Genomic DNA, 21,425 nt, shown 5'->3' with positions numbered 1-21,425 from the left:
TCGGGGTCTCAAACCTGGGTCTTCCACATCCTAGTCCGATGCTCTATCCACTGCGCCACTGCCTAGTCAGGCTCCATGTATTCTTAATTAAAGGTTCTGCTTGATGCTATGGCAATTTCTAAGTAAACAGGCTTTTTGAAATCTTGTGAATAAAAATAGGACACAGCGCGAACTTGGTGCCATTTGCCTGAGCAAGCAGTGGTCCTTTGCTAGTTCACGAATATTTCATCTGCTGATCTCTCTCTGCACCCCTGACTCACAACAACAATGATCCATCCAAGATAATTGTGTTATTTATTTTTTATTACCTACAGGTTTGATTGAGCTCCTGATTTAAATTGATGGTATAAACTAAGTTTGCTCTGTTGTTCTGATTCTATTTTGAATTCTTTTTGTTATTAAGCTCTGTACCTGTTCTTGTTAACCTTGGACACAAGTTATTGTTGAACCATACACCTTCCATCAGATGTGAGAGACAATATCCAGAAAATGTCCTTATGATGTCAAGGGACAAAAGGATGCTGAAGCTGGAAGACCTGCCTATTGATCAGTGATGCTTTCAGAGAAAGATCTTGATTAAAAGGGAGAGTTTAAAGGGCTATGATCAGTTGGAAGAGTCTGTGAGAGGAGCTAGGGCTTATGGGAGGAGTTCTTGCACTATGTAATCCTCAGAACCCTACAGGAACAACTCTCTGCTTACAACAAAGCTCTATGTTTGTAACTGCTCTCCTCTTAACTTCTTCTTCCTTTCTATAAATACTTCTCCTAGTATACACTGCTTGCTGGGCAGTGTGTGCACATGACTTGCCATGTCTGCATATACTGGATTGCATTTCTTTCTTTTTCCCAAATAAATCTTTTTTGGTGATAAATGAAGATAAGTAAGCCACTCCCCAAGGCCAGCTGTGAGGAAGCCAAAAACTCATTAATCGGTCCTGATATCTTTCCTTCCTTCCTTCCTTCCTTCCTTCCTTCCTTCCTTCCTTCCTTCCTTCCTTCCTTCCTTTTTTCTTCCTTCCTTCTTCCTTCCTTCCTTCCTTCCTTCCTTCCTTCCTTCCTTCCTTTCTCTCTTCCTTTCTTCCTTCCTTCTTTCCTTCCTCCCCTACCCCCTTTTTTTTACAGCCAATTAGCCACTAGACTGTAGGTACTGCTGTCTTCAAGATTTACTTTGATGGGCTTAAATTTTACGCCTTTCAGTTATGCATGTGTGCTAGCAAAATATGACTGTTGTGTGTGTGTGTGTGTGTGTGTGTGTGTGTGTGTGTGATCTTCCCTTATTTGAATACTAAAAAACACACCCCTGGATGGAATTTAACATGTAATGAGATATGCCCTGCCAGAAGCAGCATGTAGTTCCACTGCTCAGGTGCCAAAAGTCCCTGCCTCTATATACTTAAATGTAACACTTAGACATCTTTCTTGCCTCAACCTCCTTAAAACTGTTCCCTGGCTTTTGTTCAGAGAGCAACATTTCTCCTTTTCCCTTTAAATGTTGTCTCCCTTGGTGTATGAGCTATTTAATAAACCTTCACCTGAGTCCTAATTCTTGTGGTGAATTCTCTTCATTTCTACCTTGGGATTTCCTGAGAATTCAGGATGATTTAGTGGTAGAATTCTCACCTGCCGTGCAGAGACCCTGGTTTCATTTCTAGCCAAAACTGTATATTGGTTTCTGGTGGTCTCTTTTGATTTCTATCCTGGGAGATCTCAAGAACCCAGGGCTCTGGTAGCAGAAATACTAGTCAATACTGATTTTCAGTGGGCACAATGGAATATTCTTCAATCATAAAAACCAAGTATTGATACATGCTACCACAGGGATGTGCCTTGAAAAAATTATGATAAGTGAGTGAAGTCAATCAAGAAGACCATATAGCCCTGGCCGGTTGGCTCAGTGGTAGAGCGTTGGCCTGGCGTGCAGGAGTCCCGGGTTCGATTCCTGGCCAGGGCACGCAGGAGAAGCACCCATCTGCTTCACCACCCCCCCTCCTTCTTCTCTGTTTCTCTCTTCCCCTCCCACAGCCGAGGCTTTATTGGAGCGAAAAGATGGCCCGGGCGCTGAGGATGGCTCCTTGGCCTCTGCCCCAGGTGCTGGAGTGGCTCTGGTCGCAACAGAGTGATGCCCTGGATGGGCAGAGCATCGCCCCCTGGTGGGTGTGCCGGGTGGATCCCAGTCGGGTGCATGCGGGAGTCTGTCTGACTGCTTCCCCGTTTCCAGCTTCAGAAAAGTAAAAAATAAAAATAAAAAAAAAGATCATATAGCCTGACCAGGTGGTGGCGCAGTGGATAGAACATTGAATTGGGATGCGGAGGAACCAGGTTCCAGACCCCGAGGTCGCCAACTTGAGCACGGGATCATGTGGTTTGAGCAAGGCTCACCAGCTTGAGCCCAAGGTCGCTGACTTGAGCAAGGGCTCACTTAGTCTGCTGTAGCCCCCAGTCAATGCACATATGAGAAAGCAATCAACGAACAACTAAGGTGCCACAATGAAGAATTGATGTTTCTCATCTCTCTCCCTTCCTGTCTGTGTGTCCCTATCTGTCTCTCTCTCTGTCTCTGTCACAAAGAAAAAAAAGACCATATAGCCTGACCAGGTGGTGGCACAGTGGATAAAGCACTGGCTTGGGACACTGAGGACCCAGGTTTGAAACCCTGAGGTCACCAGCTTGAGTGTGGGCTCATCTGGGTTGAATGCAGGGTTGCTGGCTTGAGCATGGGATCATAGACATAACCCTATCGTTGAAAGCTTGAGCCCAAAGGTAGCTGGCTTGATGCCCAAGGTAGTTGGCTTGAGCAAGGGGTCACTGGCTCAGCTGAAGTGCTTCCCCCACCCTCCATCAAGGCACATATGAGAAAGCAATCAGTAGACAGCTAAACTGATACAACTATGAGTTGATGCTTCTCATCTCTCTCCCTTCCTATCTGTCTCTCTCTCTCTCTTTCACCCTCTCGCTCATAAAAAAGAAAGAAAAAGAAGAAGAAGACTATATATTACATAATGCCATGCATGTGAAAAATCCTAATAGGGAAAATTATGGTAACAAAGAAGATTGGTGATTGTCCAGAGGTAGGGATTGAAGGAGGATGACAGGAATACTGAGAATGATAGCTAAATTGTACAATGTGTGTAGGTATATCAAATCATCATGTTGTAATCTTTAAATATAATTTTATTAGTTAAGGTTCTGGCTGGTTTGCTCAGTGGTAGAGCGTCAGCCTGGCGTATGGATGTCCCTAGGTTCGATCTCAGTCAGGGCACACAGGAGAAGCGACCATCTGCTTCAGCAACCCCCCCATCCCCTTCTCTCTCTTTCTCACTCTCTTCCCCTCCCACAGCCATAGCTCCATTGGTTTGAGCACGAGTGCATGAGCCTGGGTGCAGAGGATGTCTTCCTCGAGCCTACTTCAGGCTTTAAAAATAGCTCTGTTGGGAACATGACCCCAGAAGGTGGTTTCCAGGTGGATCCCAGTTGCAGCACATGTGGGAGTCTGTCTCTCTATCTACCTTCCTCTTGTTATAAAGTACCGCACCCCAGATTCTGAAAGGCACTGTACCTCATTTCATCAAGTTCATGTAGAGACACCCAGTCCAGATGAATTTTGAAGAGTTTTATTAGGGGAGAAGATTTATTAATATGCTGGCCGCATATGGCTGACACGGGGCATCTGCAAACCCAAATCATGCAGCCCCAAAAATAGTTTGATAGATATATGAAATTCCAACAGCCCTTTTGCTGTTCCACCTGGCAACCTGACCTACCCTTACTTACTGGATAATCGCCCCTGAGGCAGAAGAGTTCCAGGAAGCTGGTCAACCTTCCCCAAGAAGGAGCATTCCAGAAAGCTGAAATCCTAAAACTGAAAAAGGGAACATACCAGAACTTTTGACTCAATACTCCCTCAGGCTCTCCCAAGCCCTATAAAATTCACCCCTAATCTGTAACTAGTGCCCTTCTCCCTCGAAGAAGTGCCCAACAGGGTTCCTTTCTTCCTTTCAATAAAGCCTGTTACTCTGGTCTTTTCCGACTGCCATGGATTCCAATATTTGGTGCCAAAACCCAGGACAGGGTACTAACTGCCTGGACGATCCCTCTTTGCCATCCAAACTTACAACCAGGGATGCAATGGGCAGCGGCAGCTCGTCCCAGGCTTACTCTCTGATTCTGTTTGGACGTGTAATTGTAGGTTGATTGGCCAGTAATCTGTCTCTGTCCTGAACCCCTGCTGGACCAGAAAGGTAAAGAGTTTCTCCCTTTTCTCTCCCAGCTGGCTTTAACTTGACCCATAAATCCCTAATCCATCGTCGGACGGTTTTCTCCCGTCAGCCTCACATTTTGAGGGGTTTGCCATATTTCTGTCCCAGGTACAGCACATTCCAAAAGTCTAAGCTCTTAGCCAAATCCCTCCACATTCTCTTTGAGCTCCTTCTTGGGCAGTGATGATCCCTAAGTAGATCAAATCCACATTCCCAGGAGAGCTTTCTCCTTTGAGATTGTGATTGCAGGCGGGGACGCCCTCTATATCACTAATCTCCACATTGAGCTCTTCATAATTAAAGGCGTCTGACCAAACCCCATTGGGCTGTCTTCTATTCATTTTCTTTTGCCATACTGCCTGGCCACAATATAAACTAAACAATGTCTCCCATTGGCCTGAAAACGGGACATTCAATTACAATATTCTGAGAGACCTTGACAACTTTTGCCATTGGACTAGGAAAACTTCTGAAATTCCTTACGTGCAGACTTCCTTCTACTTTCACTCCAGTCCTTAATTTCTGTACTGCTTTTCTACATGCAAGCCGTTTTTGGCCAAAGAAACCTCACCTAAAACCGTCACTCCTAATCTTTCCTTCTCCATGGACTCTCAACATTCTCTCCCTCCTGCCTGATTGCCCAGGGCACCCCTTTCTCAGAACCCCTCTCTGGTCCCTCTGCAAATCTCTATCGCTCGAGTCTCTTCCCTCCAGAAAGCCCCCTCCCTTCGCAGGATTCTGTTTCTTATTCACCTGCATATACCATTCTCTTTCTCTTCCCCTGCTGGTCAGGGGCCTCTCACTTCTCCACTGTGTTCTTAAACCCCTCCTCCCTCCTTACAAACTGCAGGCTCTGCCTTTCTTCTCCTCGCCCCAACCCCCCTCCTCACAGACTACAACTATGCCCTTCTCCTCCTCGTCCTCTCCCCTCCCTTCAGAGCTCCAGAACTTTAGCCTTCTCCTCCTCCTCCTGCAAATCTGACCCTCCTTCTTTCCACCCAGCTATTCACGCTGTCCATCCATCTGCTTTCTCTCTTCCTCCCCTCTATGCTGACAACTCCCTGCTATCTCGAAAAACTTCAAAAGCAAAAGACTAAAAGTATCTGAGTATCTGCAGGTTCCCTGATCCCCTAATTTTTGTGAGCAGTGTATATCTATTTATGTATCTTTTTAAAAAATATATTTTTTAGATTTTATTTATTCATTTTTAGAGAGAGGGGAGAGGTCAGAGAGAGAGAAGGGGGGAGGAGAAGGCATTAACTTCCATACGTGCCTTGACCAGGCAATGGTAGGGGTTTCGAACTGGCGACCTTCGCATTCCAGGTAGACGATTTATCCACTGCACCACTACAGGTAAGGCCGTATTTATATATCATATATATACCTTTAAAAAATGGCCATTTGCCTGACCTGTGGTGGCGCAGTGGATAAAACGTCAACCTGGAAATGCTGAGGTCGCCGGTTCAAAACCCTGGCTTGCCTGGTCAAGGCACATATGGGAGTTGATGCTTCCAGCTCCTCCCCCTTCTCTCTGTCTCTGTCTCTCTCTCTCCCTCTCTCTGTCCTCTCTAAAAATGAATAAATAAAAAAAAAAAAAGGCCATTCATGACTATGTGAAGAAAAGGGCAAACAAGGAAAATATAGGTACTATTTCAGATGCACCACGAATGACAAACAGTGGATAGTACTGTGAGAAGAACTGCCATTTGGGAACAAGGGAGAGACCTGGAAATTTAGAGATCTATCACCAGCCCCAGGAAGAGTTTGGCTGGGGGAATAAGGTTGTGGATTTGACACTGTAAGGTATTTTTCCCCACCAAGGAAGAAGTGTGAAAGACAGTATAAAATAGTTCCAAAGAGGCAAGAGAGTGGTGAATTTAAAAAAAAGATTCCAGTATTACCAATTCTTTTGTTAATGAAGTGTAGTTTCACTATTTTCTTCCCTTCAGCTGTGCAGGAAGTTTCTGAAGTCTGTTCTTTACTTTTAGGTGTTTTCAAATGAAACTCCAGAGCTTAGATTTGCAAAGCAGATGTATTCAAATGTGATTATTAAAAAACAATGCCTTGCCATAGAAACAGTAATTAACTGACACCTTTTCTTCTGAATGGAACAGATACCTGAGTTTTTCTGGTTTAACTTTTATTAAAGTGAGTTACAGTATTCTTCCCCCCTTTCCATATATATTTTATTATGTGAGAGGTGGGGAGGCAGAGACAGACTCTGCATGTGCCCCAACTGAGATCCACCCGGCAAACCCCATCTGGGGCTGATGCTTTGCCCATCTAGGGCTGCTGGCAACCGAGCTCTGCTTAGTGCCTGAGGTAGAGGCCATGGAGCCATCTTTAACACCCTGACTGTGAATTGAACCCGGGACTTCTACACTCCAGGCTGACGCTCTACCGCTGAGCCAACTAGCCAGCACCCCCCCCCCCCACTTTCCATAGTATCAGTGGACTTGAGTGATTTTCCTGGATTGTCCAAACATTGGGTTTATGTAATTTAATCTGTGGTGGTACTGGCTTCTCCAGTGGGGAGGGGGGCCTGTGGCCAATAACACTACCTAAGGCCTATCTTGAGCCTGGAAAGGGAAGTAACTGAAGGCCCAGCTGGTTCTTCCTGGGGGGCCTCCCCTACAGGTGTCCTCCCTGCTCATACCCATCGTGAAAGGAGCCTGTACCCTGAGAAAAGCTACTGAAACCTGGAAAGTTGAGAGTGCACATGCACAAGGAGGAGGAGTGGGGATGACTCCCTTTCTGAGGTTGTGATTTCTTAAATCTAGACATTTTTAGACTTACATTTGAATTTTTCAACTGCAGTATAGGTGTGCTCAAAGTATAATTTTTGCACATGGGAAAGTCTGTGAAGATCAGGTGGACAAAGGGTGAATTGGGGAGTTTATTTGGGTCAAAACATTGTACAATGTCAAGCTGAGAGTTCCCTCACTGTGAGAACCCAGGCTTCCATGCTCATCGCAGAGGGGAGCATGGTGGAGCTCCCATGCTCCACCATGCTCATTCCGGAGCCCACTCAGCTCTCCCTCCCTTTTCCCCAAGGACTGACCCACTACAGCAGTTCTGTCTCAAGGTGGTTGTCTGGGCCTTGAATTTGCAATTATGTTCACCTGAGTGTGGGTTTCCTTCTGAACTGTAAGGGAAGCAAGCTGCTTATCTGTTTTCTAATATTTGTGAGGGTTTCCATTAAATTCCTTTCACCCTTTGTCAGAGCACACCTGCTCCACAAGGGATGATTTCTCAGTAAGATCCCCAAGGTGAAAAAAGCTCGAGGAGCCAAGAGCAAGTGATGCATGCTTCAAGACTTTATTCGTGCTTCATTCTTCTGCTCCTAGGCTACCAGTGCAGGCGTGAAAATATATAGGGTTTACAGACAATAGTGGCTAGGTACCAACATTACATCAACCATTGCATCAGTGTGGTGATGTCAGCTTGCTGTGTTAGCTAGCCTGTGCCCTAAAAGGCAGTCTTCTGGGTGCCTGATCTAGAAGTGCCTGGGAACCAAGGCTAAACTAGCCTAAATATATGGGGGCTGGCCCCCGAGAGGGCTGCCCAGCACAGGGAAACTAGTACTGCTTGCAGTTTCTCATAAGACCCAGAGCTCACATCCTGGCTTTCTCTATGATGGACCTCACACCCTTGAATATTGAAGTCCTTTGATTCCAATTTCCACTAGCACTTGGGCTTTTAAAGTGTAGTTGAATAAGAAAGACAATGATTGTAGAACAAAATATAATTTTTGTTTTATTTAAGCAGCACATATAGTGTATTTAAGTACTCAGGTGCTTTTTCCAGTTTTAGGTCAGTATTTGTGAGTCTTTGTCTCTAGAGAACTTTGACATTTGAGAGCCTTTAGCCCTATACTATTCCTAAAGCAGATGAATTTCTATTTTAATTGATGAGGAAAACACCTCAAGGCTTATGGAAATCTCTCCAATTCCTAGTACATTTAATGGCTTAATTACAAACCCCTACTGCCTTTTATGTTGTCAGAGAAGCAGAGAGATAGGAAGGGAGAGAGATGAGAAGCATCAACTTATAGTTGCATCACTTTAGTTGTTCATTGATTGCTTCTTATACATGTCTAGAATGGGGGACTCAAGCTGAGCCAGAGACCCCTTGCTCAAGCCAGCAACCTTAGGTTTCAAACCATTAACCTTGGGCTCAAGCCAGCGATCATGGGATCATGTCGAAGATCCCATGATCACCTGGCAACCCTGCGCTCAAGCTGGATGAACCTGTCCTCAAGCTGGCGACCTTGGAGTTTCGAAACTGGTACCTCAGGATTATAGGTTGATGTTCTTATCTAGTACATTGCCACCAGTCAGGCCATTTGCCTCTTGAAGGACATCTTTCTTAACTCTAATTCTTGCCAATTATGAATAAAGGGCCTACAAACATTCACATGTAGGTTTTTGCATAAAGGTTTGTGTAAGGCAGGGGTAGTCAACCTTTTTATACCTTCCGCCCACTTTTGTATCTCTGTTAGTAGTAAAATTTTCTAACCGCCCACCGGTTCCACAGTAATGGTAATTTATAAAGTAGGGAAGTAACTTTACTTTATAAAAATTTTTTTTTTGTATTTTTCTGAAGCTGGAAACGAGGAGGCAGTCAGACTCCCGCATGCGCCCGACCGGGATCCACCCGGTGGTGGGCACACCCACCAGGGGGCGATGCTCTGCCCATCCGGGGCATCGCTCTGTCGCGACCAAAGCCACTCTAGCGCCTGGGGCAGAGGCCAAGGAGCCATCCCCAGTGCCCGGGCCAACTTTGCTCCAGTGGAGCCTCGCCTGCGGGAGGGGAAGAGAGAGACAGAGAGGAAGGAGAGGGGGAGGGGTGGAGAAGCAGATGGGTGCCTTTCCTGTGTGCCCTGGCCGGGAATCGAACCCGAGACTCCTGCACGCCAGGCCGACACTCTACCACCGAGCCAACCTGCCAGGGCCTATAAAATTTATAAAGCAGAATTACAGCAAGTTAAAGCATATAATAATAATTACTTACCAAGTACTTTATGTCGGATTTTTGCTAAGTTTGGCAGAATAAATCTTTATAAAACAACTTACTATAGTTAAAGCTATCTTTTTATTTATACTTTGGTTGCTCTGCTACCGCCCACCATGAAAGCTGGAACGCCCACTAGTGGGCAATAGGGACCAAGTTGACTACCACTGGTGAAAGGTTTCAACTCCTTTTGGTCAATACCAAGGAATATGATTTCTGGATCTTACTATATGTAGTAAGAGTATATTTAGTTTTGACAGAAAGTTTCTGTCTCCAATGTAGGTATACCTAATCCCATTCCCACCAGCAATGAATGAGAATGACCTGCAACTTCACATCTGTACCAGTATCTAGTGTTCTGAGTATTTAATAAGTATATACGGTGACATCTCATTATTTTATTTGTGGTATCCCAGTGACATATGTCAGGCATGTTTTCGTTTCTTTTTTAGGTGAAAGGAGGAAAAACACTGAGGCAGACTCCCACACACATCCCAACCGGGATCCACCTAGCAATCCCACCTTGGGTTGATGCTCAAGTACTAAGCTATTTTTAGCGCCTAAGGCTATCCTCAGCACCTGGGGCCAACACTTCAAGCAATTGAGCCAACTGCTGCAGCAGGGGGATAGTGATGGGGAGAAAAGCAGATGGTCGCTTCTCTTGTGTGTCGTGACAAGGGATCAAACCCAGGACATTCATACACCAGAGTGAGGCTCTATCCACTGAACTACCTGCCAGGGCAAAAGCATGTTTTCATATTTCTTATTTCTCATCTGTATTTTTCTTTGGTGAGTTGTATGTTCAGATCTTTTGTCCATTTTAATTGGCTTATTTGTCTTCTCATTGTTCAGTTTTAAGAGTCCTTTGAATACTGTGGATACTCATCATTTATTAGATAAGTATTTTACAAAAGATTTTCTCACCTGGTAGCAAAGTGGATAAAGTGTCAACTTAGAACACTGAGGTCACCAGTTAGAAACCCTGGGCTGGCCTGGGTCAAGGCATGTACATTCCTGTTCCCCACCCCCTTTCTCTCTCCTCTTACTAAAATCAATAAATAAAATCTTAAGAAAAAAAAGATTTTCTCATACTGAAAAAACTCTTGAAAAAAGAGGTGTTTCATTTTAATGAAGTGAAACATTTGGTTTTATATCTTATCTAAAAATATATATATATATCACTAAACACAAGATCACCTAGATTTTCTCATATATTACATTTTAGGAAGTATTTTTACTTTTGCATTTTACATTTAGATGTATAATCTACTTTGAGTTAATTTTTGTGCAATGTATAAGTCTGTGTCTATATTGTGTGTGTGTGCGGGTGTGTGTGTCCGTGTGTGTGTCCGTGTGTGTGTGTGTGTGTGTGTGTGTTGTATGTAGATATCTATTATTTCCAGCATGGTTTATTTAAAAGACTTTCTTTTTGTTTGATGGGTGATGGCACAGTGGATAGAGCGTTGACCTAGGATGCTAAGGTCCCAGGTTCAAGGCCCTGAGGTCACTGGCTTGAGTGTGGGCTCACCCAGCTTGAGGATGGTATCATCAACATGATCACAAGATCACTGGCCTGAGTCTCCCCACCCCAGTTAAGGCTAATATGAGAAGCAATCAGTAAATAACTAAAAAATGATGCAGCCTGACCAGGCAGTGGTGCAGTGGATAAAGCATTGGACTGGGATGCGGAGGACCCAGGTTCAGGACCCCGAGGTCACTAGCTTGAGCGCAGGCTCATCTGGTTTGAGCAAAAACTCACCAACTTGGATCCAAGGTTGCTGGCTCGAGCAAGGAGTTACTCGGTCTGCTGTAGCCCCACAGTCAAGGCACATATGAGAAAGCAATCAATGAACAACTAAGGTGTCACAACAAAAAACCAATGATTGATGCTTCTCATCTCTCTCCATTCCTGTCTGTCTGTTCCTATCTATCCCTCTCTCTGACTCTGTCTCTGTAAAAAAAAAAAAGAAAGAAAGAAAGAAAGAAAAGATGCAACTGCAAATTGAGGCTTCTCATCTCTCTCCCTGTCTCTCTCCCTCTTTTTCTCAAAGAAAATATAAAAGGCCCTGGCAGGTTAGCTCAGTCGGTTAAGAGTCATCCCGAAACAACAAGGTTGCAGGTTCAATCCCTGGTCAGGGCACACACGGGAGGCAACCAATGATTGCACAACTGAATGGAGTAACAAATTAATGCTTCCCTTTTCCCTCCCCTCCCTCTCTTTTTCTTTCCTTATCTCTTAAGAAAAAAAGAAAAATTAAGCCCTGTCCAGATAGCTCAATTGGTTGCAGTATCATCCCAGAGCGTGGAAGTTGCTGGTTCAATTTCCCAGTCAGGTCACATACCGAAGCAGCTCAATGTTGCTGTCTCTCTCTCTCTCCTTGCCTCTCTCAAAATAAAATAAAATAATAAAAATAAATTTTAAAAATTAAAAAATAAAAGTTTTTTTTTTCTTATACTGCCTCTATTTAATTTGTCAAAGATCAGTTTCCTGTATTTGTGTGCCTCTATAGGGAACCAGTTGACATATATCCTTCAACTTGGCTACTTCAGGCATTATCTCTGTTATTGTGGGGGTTTTCATAGACAGTTGTATCATATGGAAGAAAGACAATTTTGTTTCTGCCTTTTATATCCTTTTCTTATGATATGGCTGGGACTTCCAGTACAGTGTTGAATAGAATTGGTGAGAGGAATCCTTGCTCTTCTCCTCAGCTTACCATACAAGCATCTAGTTTCTCGCTAAGTATGATGTTAGCAATAGGTATTGTGATGTTCTTTCTCAAGGAGAGAATTTTACTCTATTACTAGATTATCATGAATGCATGTTAGATGATATAAAACCCCTCCTCTTGTTCATTTGCCCCTTTCACTTCTGATATTAGTAATTTCTACCTTTCCTTTTAATTATCTTGACTAGATATTTATCAATTTTATTAATTTTTTTCAATGGACCATCTTTTGGTTTTCCAAACTAGGAGATTTTTTTTCTTTCACACTTTAAACATTTAAAAATAAATAAGTAAATAAACAGACACATTATTTCACTCTCTTCTTGCTTGCATGATTTCTGAGAAGTCTGATTTCTTTTTTTTTTTTTCTCTCTCTCTATACCTAAAGTACGTTTTTCCCTTCTGGTTATTTTTCAGTATATTTTTATTTTTGAGGTTTCTCTAGTTTAAACAAACATACTTGGTGTGCATTTCTGATGTTTTCCATATTTAGTGTTCACTAAACTGCTTTTTTTTTTTCCTTAGAAGAGAGAGACAAGGGGTGGGGGGTTGAGTAGCAGGAAGCATCATCTTGTAGTAGTTGCTTCGCGTAAGTGCCTTGACCACGCAAGCTGGGGGTTTCGAACCAGTGACCTCAGCCTTCCAGATCAACACTTTATCCGCTGCGCCACCATAGGCCAGGCTCACTGAGCTTCTTAATTGTACAATTTGTTGACTATGATTAATTTTAGGAGAATCTCAAGTGATTACTATTTATCTATTTTGTCTATTCCCTTGTCTTTTTCTTTAGGTATTTCCATTATGTGTATTTTAATCTTCTATAATTGCTCCACAGTTCATGGATATCATGTTTTGTGATGTTTGTTCTTTTCATCTTTGCATTACAGGTCTTGATAAGAACAGAATATTTGGGGCATACTGTATTTTAAAGTGCTAATTTATTTTCTCTTTTGCAATGTTGAAGATGGTGGTTTATTGTGACCACCATCCTCAGATGAATCTAAGAAAAGTTGTTCATTTGAAGGGTTCTTGGTTTTCCTATGAGGTCTGTAATGATGGCTTCCAAGTTCTTAAAATGTCCAACCAGAAACCAGAATTTTCTGACTTCAGTTTTCAATGATTGACAGGTGACAGCTTTCCAGTCTCATCCCTCCTCATTCCGCTTTGACCCACATTTACACAACGTGATAAGGGCCTTGGTGCTCCTTCCTTTAAAGGTGTCAGGAGATTCAGTCCTCTAAGGTCCTGCTCGTGTGTGTGACCCAGAGCTCTAACCCAACCCCTGACTTCAATTATACAAAAAGTCCAGGCATCTCTTCTTGCTCTCAAGCCATTTCCTGCCTGCTGGAGCGGCCTGCCGTGCTCTCCCCACAGTTACCGACGTAACAAACCCTTCCTACCGTCCTGGCCGTGTGCGGTCAGCAGCTCAGGGATTGGACATAGGTTCAGGGCTTGAGATACAATGCTGCCTTACTCCACGTGGGAGCTGGGGATTAGAGAACTTGGGAGCGCAGCTTCCAAGTTGGCTGGTCGGGAAACACTTTCTTCTGCAATTTGAAAATGGAGATTTTATGGTGTTTTGGAGGAAAGCACTGTTGAGTCCTTCATGTGTGTTGTACTCCTGGGCAGATTTGCCTTCAAACCGTTGTGGATTTCAATGAACACAATTGCAATTGGCAACTCTCAACCTGTTCCTTCTTTCCTGCCGCAAAGAGCACTTCTGGCGTATTGTTACTGTGTGTGCCGCCTCTGCCAGTGATTGGCTGCAAGCAGCCCTGAGGCACAGAGTATAGGGATTTTGAGGTTTAAGTTGTGCCTTTTTCCTAGTGCCTGAACTCTATAAATTCCAATTAACTTTATAGCCCCTTATATTGGTCAGAGAGAGAAAGTCAGAACTGCCACTGTGGGACATACTATACAAGACGAAAATAGTAGCTTTTTACAAAAATATTTCGATTTTTCCAGCTCTGTCTGGCTACTTCCAAAGACCCTAAGTACTTCAGGGATGATCATGGCCAGCCAGACCTTATTAAAAGTTGGATTTCCACTGGTCTCTCATAGTCTCATGTTTGGTGATGAGAATAGAAGAAAAAGATTCCATTTTTTAATTGATTAAAATTTTATTCAGATTTGACCCTCTGCCTCATGGAGAGCTGTAAATAATGTGTAATAAGGAAGGAGATAAAAGAGTTTTTCTCAGGAGGTATTGACCGCCTTAAAATGATGATACCTGTTTTATTTGTGTAGCATATCTGTCACTTCTCAACATTCTCTGAACCCTGCCATTAAAGAAGAATAAGATATAATGTGACCACAGTAAAGGTGTGTAAATCATTTCCAAGTGTTCATCATGCTGTGAAATTTATAAGGAAGGTCTGACTAGGCGGTGGCGCAGTTAATAGAGTGTAGGATTTGGACACAGAAGACCCAAGTTCAAAACCCCGAGGTTGCCAGCATGAGCGCGGGCTCATCTGGTTTGATTAAGGCTCACCAGCTTGAGCCCAAGGCTGCTGACTTGAGCAAGGGGTCACTCGTTCTGCTGTAGCCCCCTGGTCAAGGCACATATGAGAAAGCAATCAATGAACAACTAAGGCGTTGCAACAAAAAACTGAAGATTGATGCTTCTCATCTCTCTCCGTTCCTGTTTGTCTGTCCCTATCTGTCTCTCACTCTATCTCTGTCACACACACACACACACAAAAAAATTATAAGGAAATAAGTGTGGACAGAGTAAGTTTCTGATGATCAAGTCATAGCATAAATGTTTAGAGATGAGAGAATCATAAACAAGTTTCCCGTAAATGGAGTAGAGATGTCATGTGCACTCAGTCTCACGTATCCTACTGTAAACACACTTGGATGCATATTTTAGGATGCTGTGGCCATTGAGGATGTAGCTGTGAACTTTACGCTGGAAGAGTGGGCTTTACTGGATCCTCCACAGAAGAAACTGTATAGAAATGTAATGCAGGAAACTTTCAGGAACCTGAACTCAATAGGTAAGGAGGATGACTTTCCTTCACTTGGTCAAATACAGAACAAGTATGTTTTGCTCATTATCTTTTTTCTAAGATGTGGAATGTGGAAAAGGAGGACATTGGTAAATAAACTAGGCATGGGCACAGCTAACAATAAAAATAGAATCTAATAATTTTTTCATAACTTTTAATATTTTAGAATCATTTTTCTGGGTCTACATTTTAGGCAACAAATGGGAAGATCATGACATTGAAGATTTGTACAAAAACCAGGGGAGAAAATTAAGGTGAGTCACACTTATAATAGAAGTAGTGTCTCATATGAGAATCCTGGTATGTGGTGAATTTAGAAGAAGAACACAAAATAACTCATGCTTCAAATTTAGTTGTTCCTTAAAATTTTTTACCAGAAATACTTCCTTTATTTGTGACATAAATATTCAGTGCTTGTAAAATTAGAAACTGTATTAATAAGCGCCATATATGAATATCACTGTTTTGATCATTGCAAGGGTGACATCCTCCTGGAGAGCATTTGGTATATTCAACTTCAGAGAATTCAGACAAGTGAGGAAACATATTTTTCCTTTAAATCCTAATAAATATTTTTAAAACTATTATAAAATTATTAATAATGTACTTTTCATTTTTTACAGAAGTCAAATGGTAGAAAGACTCTGTGAAAGTAAAGAGGGTCATCAACATGGAGAAAACCTCAGTCTGAACAAGAAAGCTACTGGAGTAAAACCACATGACTTTTCCCTTAATGTGCACATCAGATGTCACACTGGACACAAACCACATGAGTATCTGAAATATGGAGATAGGCCATTTAAGTGTAAGGTATGTGGGAAAACTTACATTTCTTCAAGTTTATTTCAAATACATCAAAGGATGCACATTGAAGAGAAAATCTATAATTGTAAGGAATGTGGGAAAGTGTTTCGTTTCCATACATCTTTTCAAACACATGGAAGGATTCATACAGGAGAAAAACAGTACAAATGTGAGGAATGTGGGAAACCCTTCATGTGGCTCACAAGCTTTCAAAAACATATGGCAATGCACAATGGATATGGACTTTATAAGTGTAAACAGTGTGGAATAGTCTTTAGATATCATCGTGCTTTTCAATCACATGAAAGGATTCATACAGGAGAGAAATCCTATGAGTGTAAGCAATGTGGTCAAGTGTTCAATTCTCAATGAGGTTTTCATGTACATGAAAGATATCACAATGGAGAGAACACTTATGAATGTAAACTGTGTGGAAAAGTGTTTAGGTATCATCATACTTTTGAAGCACATGAAAAAATTCACACAGAAGATAAAATTTATGAATGTAAACAATGTGGTAAAGTCTTCAGTTCTCATCGAGGTTTCCAAGTACATGAATGAAATCACAAGAGAGGGAAACCCTATGGATGTAAATGTGGTAAAGCTTTTGTTTATTACTATTCCTTACAATTACACAAAGAAACTCATACTGGAGACAAATCATATGAATGCAAGGAATGTGGAAAAGCCTTCTGCAATCACCAAGGCCTCAAGATACATAAGAGACTGCACACAGGAGAGAAACCATAAGAATGTAAGCAGTGTGGGAAAGCCTTCGTGCATCTGTCAGGATTTCGGACACACATGAAAATACATGCTGGAAATAGACCTCATCAGTGTAAAGAATGTTGGAAAGCTTTCATTATCCATCAGGTGTTCGAGCACACATGAATGTACATACTGAAAATAGACCTTATCGATGTAAAGAATGCGGGTTAGCATTTTATTTTCCCAGTACATTACACAGGCATGAAATGAGTCACACTGGAGAGAAACTTCGTGAATGTAAACAATGTGGTAAAGCTTTCAGAGATTATAGTTATTTAAAAGTACATGAAAGAATTCATACTGGAGAGAAACCCTATGAATGTGAAGAATGTGGAAAATCCTTCCGTTCCCTCAGTCCCTTCCAAAGGCATAAAAAGACTCACTGTCCTGTTGGGTATAAACAGCGTAGTAAAGACTTCAGTTGATCCACATCCTTACATGTGAAAAAAAAAAAGATATAAATGTAACATGAGAAATCTTGATGGAAATGAATCCATGTGTAATGTTTTAGGAAATTTTCAACCTAAAAAAGTTATTCTTTTCTTTTTTGAAGTGAGAGGAGGGGAGATAGTGAGACAGACTTCTGCATGCTCCCTAACCAGGATCCACCCGGCAGCCCCCATCTGGGGCTAATACTCAAATCAATTGAGCTATTTTTAGCACCTGAGGCTGATGTGCTCAGACTAACCAAACCATCCTCAGGGCCCAGGGTCAATCCTCAAACCAATTGAGCCACTGGTTGTGGGAGAGGAAGAGAGAGAGAAGGGGGAGAGGGGAAGGAAGAAAACCAGATGGTTGATTCTCCTATGTGCTGTGACTGGGAATCAAACCTGGGATGTCCATACACCAAGCCAATGCTCTATCCACTGAGCAAACTGGCCAGGGCCTAAAAGAATTACTCTAAATGTAAATATATTGTATTTATCAAACCTCCTTCTTAAAGTGGCATTGTGAGACTATGGATTTTTATTTATTTTCAGAGCTGAATATTCAGATATTTCCAAGAGTCACATTCAACAATAATATATAAGATTATAGTTATCACTTTTTCTTTAAATCAGTGAATACTACTTTATATTTCCATTTTGAAACCATTTTGATTCATAGGGGAATTGAAGTGTATTTCTAATATGCATTTGAGTTTAATATTTTGATAATGTTCTATTTTTTGTGTATTAAAGGGACATTGAAAAATGAAGTTTGATTTCTGTTGGGATTATCCTACTGGTTTTGTGACAGTTCCTGGATGTCTTTAGTCCATTATCTGTAGTCTACCTTTCATACTGAGAAGGCTCCTTTGGGGTGGGGGGTATAGGAGCCTTTTTACTAATAAACCATTGGAATAAATTTTGTGTTTGGCAAAAATATGAGAGATTCATGTGAATTATTCTTTTCATAATACTTTGTCTTAGGAAACACCAAGGAATTGTGAGCTAAAAAGATGACAGAGCTGGTGGCAGAACATATACAATGAGCTGATTCTCCTCAGCCACATGTGTCACATGTTTATCAGATCTGCTTTTTTACTTATTCCCACAACACTTAAAAATTGACTTTAAATGAGAAAAAAAATGGCTCTAGAATTTATTGAAATAAGTCACATCCCCACATCTCTGTGCTAAAGAGGCATTCAGGTCTCTAAACTACCCATGGTGGACATAAATTACCCAGTGCATTCTCATTCAAGAGACTATTTCTCAGCCCATGCTGTATACAGTTCGAGCAGCCATTGCTGACAGCTGACAAAATCTTTTTGTAATGGAGGCCATTCCAGGCCCTGAGTTAATCATGCTCTTCAACCTGCTTCCCATTTTGCCTTGAGTCATCAATGTAGAACCCTTGCACTTTCTAACTATAGTTCTCCTCATTGAAAAGATACTAATACTTGGAGCTCAGCGCTGAAAATGGGCCCCTGGTATATCCCACCAACAGAAGGGAAATGTGTTTTCTTAATATCAATGCAGTCTGTTTTGAATGAGGTTACTTTTCTAGACATACTAGCCACTTTGGGATTCTCTTGGGAGTACATGAGTGACCAGGAAGTTCCTGAGCTATAGACAGTGTGCCTCCAACACACCTGATGGAGTTTGCTGCAGAGTTGCTGCATTTTGTCCCTAAATCAAACAGGCTATCTCTAATTAAAGATTGGACACAAACAGCAGGCTATCACGTTAGCATTGCTCTCTGTATTTACTTCTTGGTTAAAATGATTTTGGTTTCATTTTTACATAAACCATAAGCAATTTGAGTATTTCCTTATTAGATTGGGGTAAGGTTAATCAGGTAACTCCTAGACTCCAGGTTTCCTACATGACAAAAAGGCAGAGATCAATGCTTAGAATGTGTTTTGAGTTCATAGTCCATGGATTCTGTCCCACCAAAATATTACAGGTTTAATCATAACATAAGAGCATTTTCCCACCTAAAGACCTGAGCACCACATCAACAAGCCCCCAGTGTAAAAACAGCAGTTAAAACAGAGAGCTGCAAGACATAGACTTACTGCCTGGCCTATTCTATGAGGTACCTAGAATAGTGAAATTCACGAAGACAGGATGGTGGTTTCCAGGGCCTGAGGGTAAGGGAAATTGGGCAGATGTTTAACATGTATAGATGTTTAGTTTTGAAAGATAAAAAACAGTTATGTGACTGGTTTCCCAATGTCAGTGTATTCTCACTACTGAACTACATTTAAAAACGGTTAAAATGTTATAATATGTGCATATTAAAAATAAAAATTTTAAAGCAAAAGAGGGAAAACTCAGAAAATTTTTCAAATGACATATCTTGATATATCTAATAAAGGACTTGCATCAAAAATATATAAAGAGCCTTCATAGAGCAATGTAAGCAGCACAGCAGTATGAGAGAACCCTTAGGTCTCTCCCCCTGAAGTTATAAGCTGGACAACTGTAACTCAACAAGGATTTCCTGTTTAACACAATAACATCTGAAAGATCTGAGCATTGAAACATTTGGATGTGGGCATATCTGGGAAGACAGGGAAAGACAAAGATAGGAAATAGACACAGCCTGGCATTCACTGCAGTCCCAAAAGAGACGGTAGTGGTGAAGTGTCAGGGTGCAACCCCTACTGGGAGCACCTGAGGGGTGGAGGCAGCAATCTTCCCTGAGTAGCCAGTACGCATAAAGCTGAACCAAGGATCAGAGATGGGATCCAGAAGAGTGTGGTGGCAATTGAGTAGCCATCATTACCAGGCAGACAAAACCTCAGAGGCCAGAATGCAGCGCCCTGCATCACCTTCCCATGGCCAGCACAACATTGCAACCCTCACTTGTGAGATCCAAATGGGCAGAAGCAACAATTCATCCTAGAGGTCTGCACCCACTGCAGTTAAACCCATTGGAAGGGACTGAGCCCTTAATGGGAGAGCCTGTCTCCTCACACTGCAGCAGAACCTGGTTAGAGGCAATTGTAGAAGGCTGCAAAACATGGTGTACACAGCATGGCATACAAAGCTTGACTTCTGGTTATAGAAAAGAAAAGCTGCAAACACAGAGGTTGGGAGCCCATCACCTGACTCAGCCTATCAGAGGATTGGTGCCCGGAGACCAAAGCAATTGGGTAGTAAGGAGGATGCCTACCTCCTTGGCAATACTAAGCATTTCCCTGACCCAGATGACTCGGCCCCTCAGAAGTCCAAAAATCCCAGCAGTACAGATAAGAGAAAAAAACCACCTTCAGTAAAACAAAGCAAAGGCCTCTACTTACCAACCTGCTAAACAAATAAAAATACCAAGTACTCAGAAAATAAGAGAAAGAGAAATTTCAGTCCCTAAAATTCCTACACAGAAAAATAACCCATCAAGTACCACAAATAACCAAGGTAAACATGGAAGTACAGAAGGAAAATAAAATATCTCCAGAAACTAAATTTAAAGGCTCATTCAAGTGGCTGAGAATTCAAGATTGCAGTTCTGAAAATCGTCAATGAGATATTCAAAAACTCAGAGAAGCAATTGCATTAACTTGGAAATAAAATCTATGAACAAAAGTACTTTATCGAAGACATTGAAAATATAAAAAAGAACCAAATAGAAACTCTGGAGACAAGTAACTTAATAAATGAGATGAAATGTGAACTAGCAAGTTTAGGAAATAGAGCAGACCAGTTGGAAAAAAGAATTAGTGATATCAGAGATAGAAATCTAGAAATAACTCAAGTGGAAGAAAAGAGAGAATCAAGAGTAAAAAAAGAAATGGAAGAACTCTTATGAGAACTATCTGACTCCATTAGAAAGAGCAATACAATAAAATAATGAGTATAGACCCTGGCTGGTTGGCTCAGTGGTAGAGCATCAGCCTGGTGTGTGGACATCCCAGGTTCGATCCCCAGTCAAGGCACACATGAGAAGCAGCCATCTGCTTCTCTTCCTCTCTTTCTCCCCCTTCTCTCTCTTTTCCCCTCTCACAGCCAATGGCTTAATTGGTTTGAGTGTCAGCTCCAGGTTCTGAGGATTGCTTGGTTGGTCTGAGAATCAGCCTCAGGCACTGAGGATAGCTCAGTTGATTCAAGCATCAGCCCCAGATGGAGGTTGCCAGGTGGATCCCGGTCAGGGCACATGTGGGAGTCTGCCTATCTCCCCTCCTCTAACTTAAAAAAATAAAAATTAAAAATGATTATAAAAAATGAATGAAGTTACCATATGTTCTTTTACATGGATATTCCTTGAGAAAATTATGCTAAGTAACAAAAGTCTTTACAGAGACATCTTACGTGATTTTATTCACATGTAAATCTAGAATAGGGGAATCTAATGAGATAGAAAGTAGATTAGAGGGTGCCTAGGATTGTTGCTTGGAGGAAGAGAATGGAAATATA

General features: G+C 41.9%; 1 pseudogene; it reads left to right on the top strand.

Annotated features, from left to right (window-relative positions):
* Window positions 1-4,125: 4,125 nt before the first annotated feature.
* Window positions 4,126-17,006, top strand: LOC136319369 (zinc finger protein 709-like; annotated as a pseudogene).
* Window positions 17,007-21,425: the final 4,419 nt, after the last annotated feature.

The sequence above is a fragment of the Saccopteryx bilineata genome, chromosome 1, assembly GCF_036850765.1.
Source record: "Saccopteryx bilineata isolate mSacBil1 chromosome 1, mSacBil1_pri_phased_curated, whole genome shotgun sequence".
Taxonomy (NCBI): Eukaryota; Metazoa; Chordata; class Mammalia; order Chiroptera; family Emballonuridae; genus Saccopteryx; species Saccopteryx bilineata.
The sequence above is the reverse complement of the archived record's forward strand: the minus strand, read 5'-3'. Positions and strand labels throughout refer to the sequence as shown.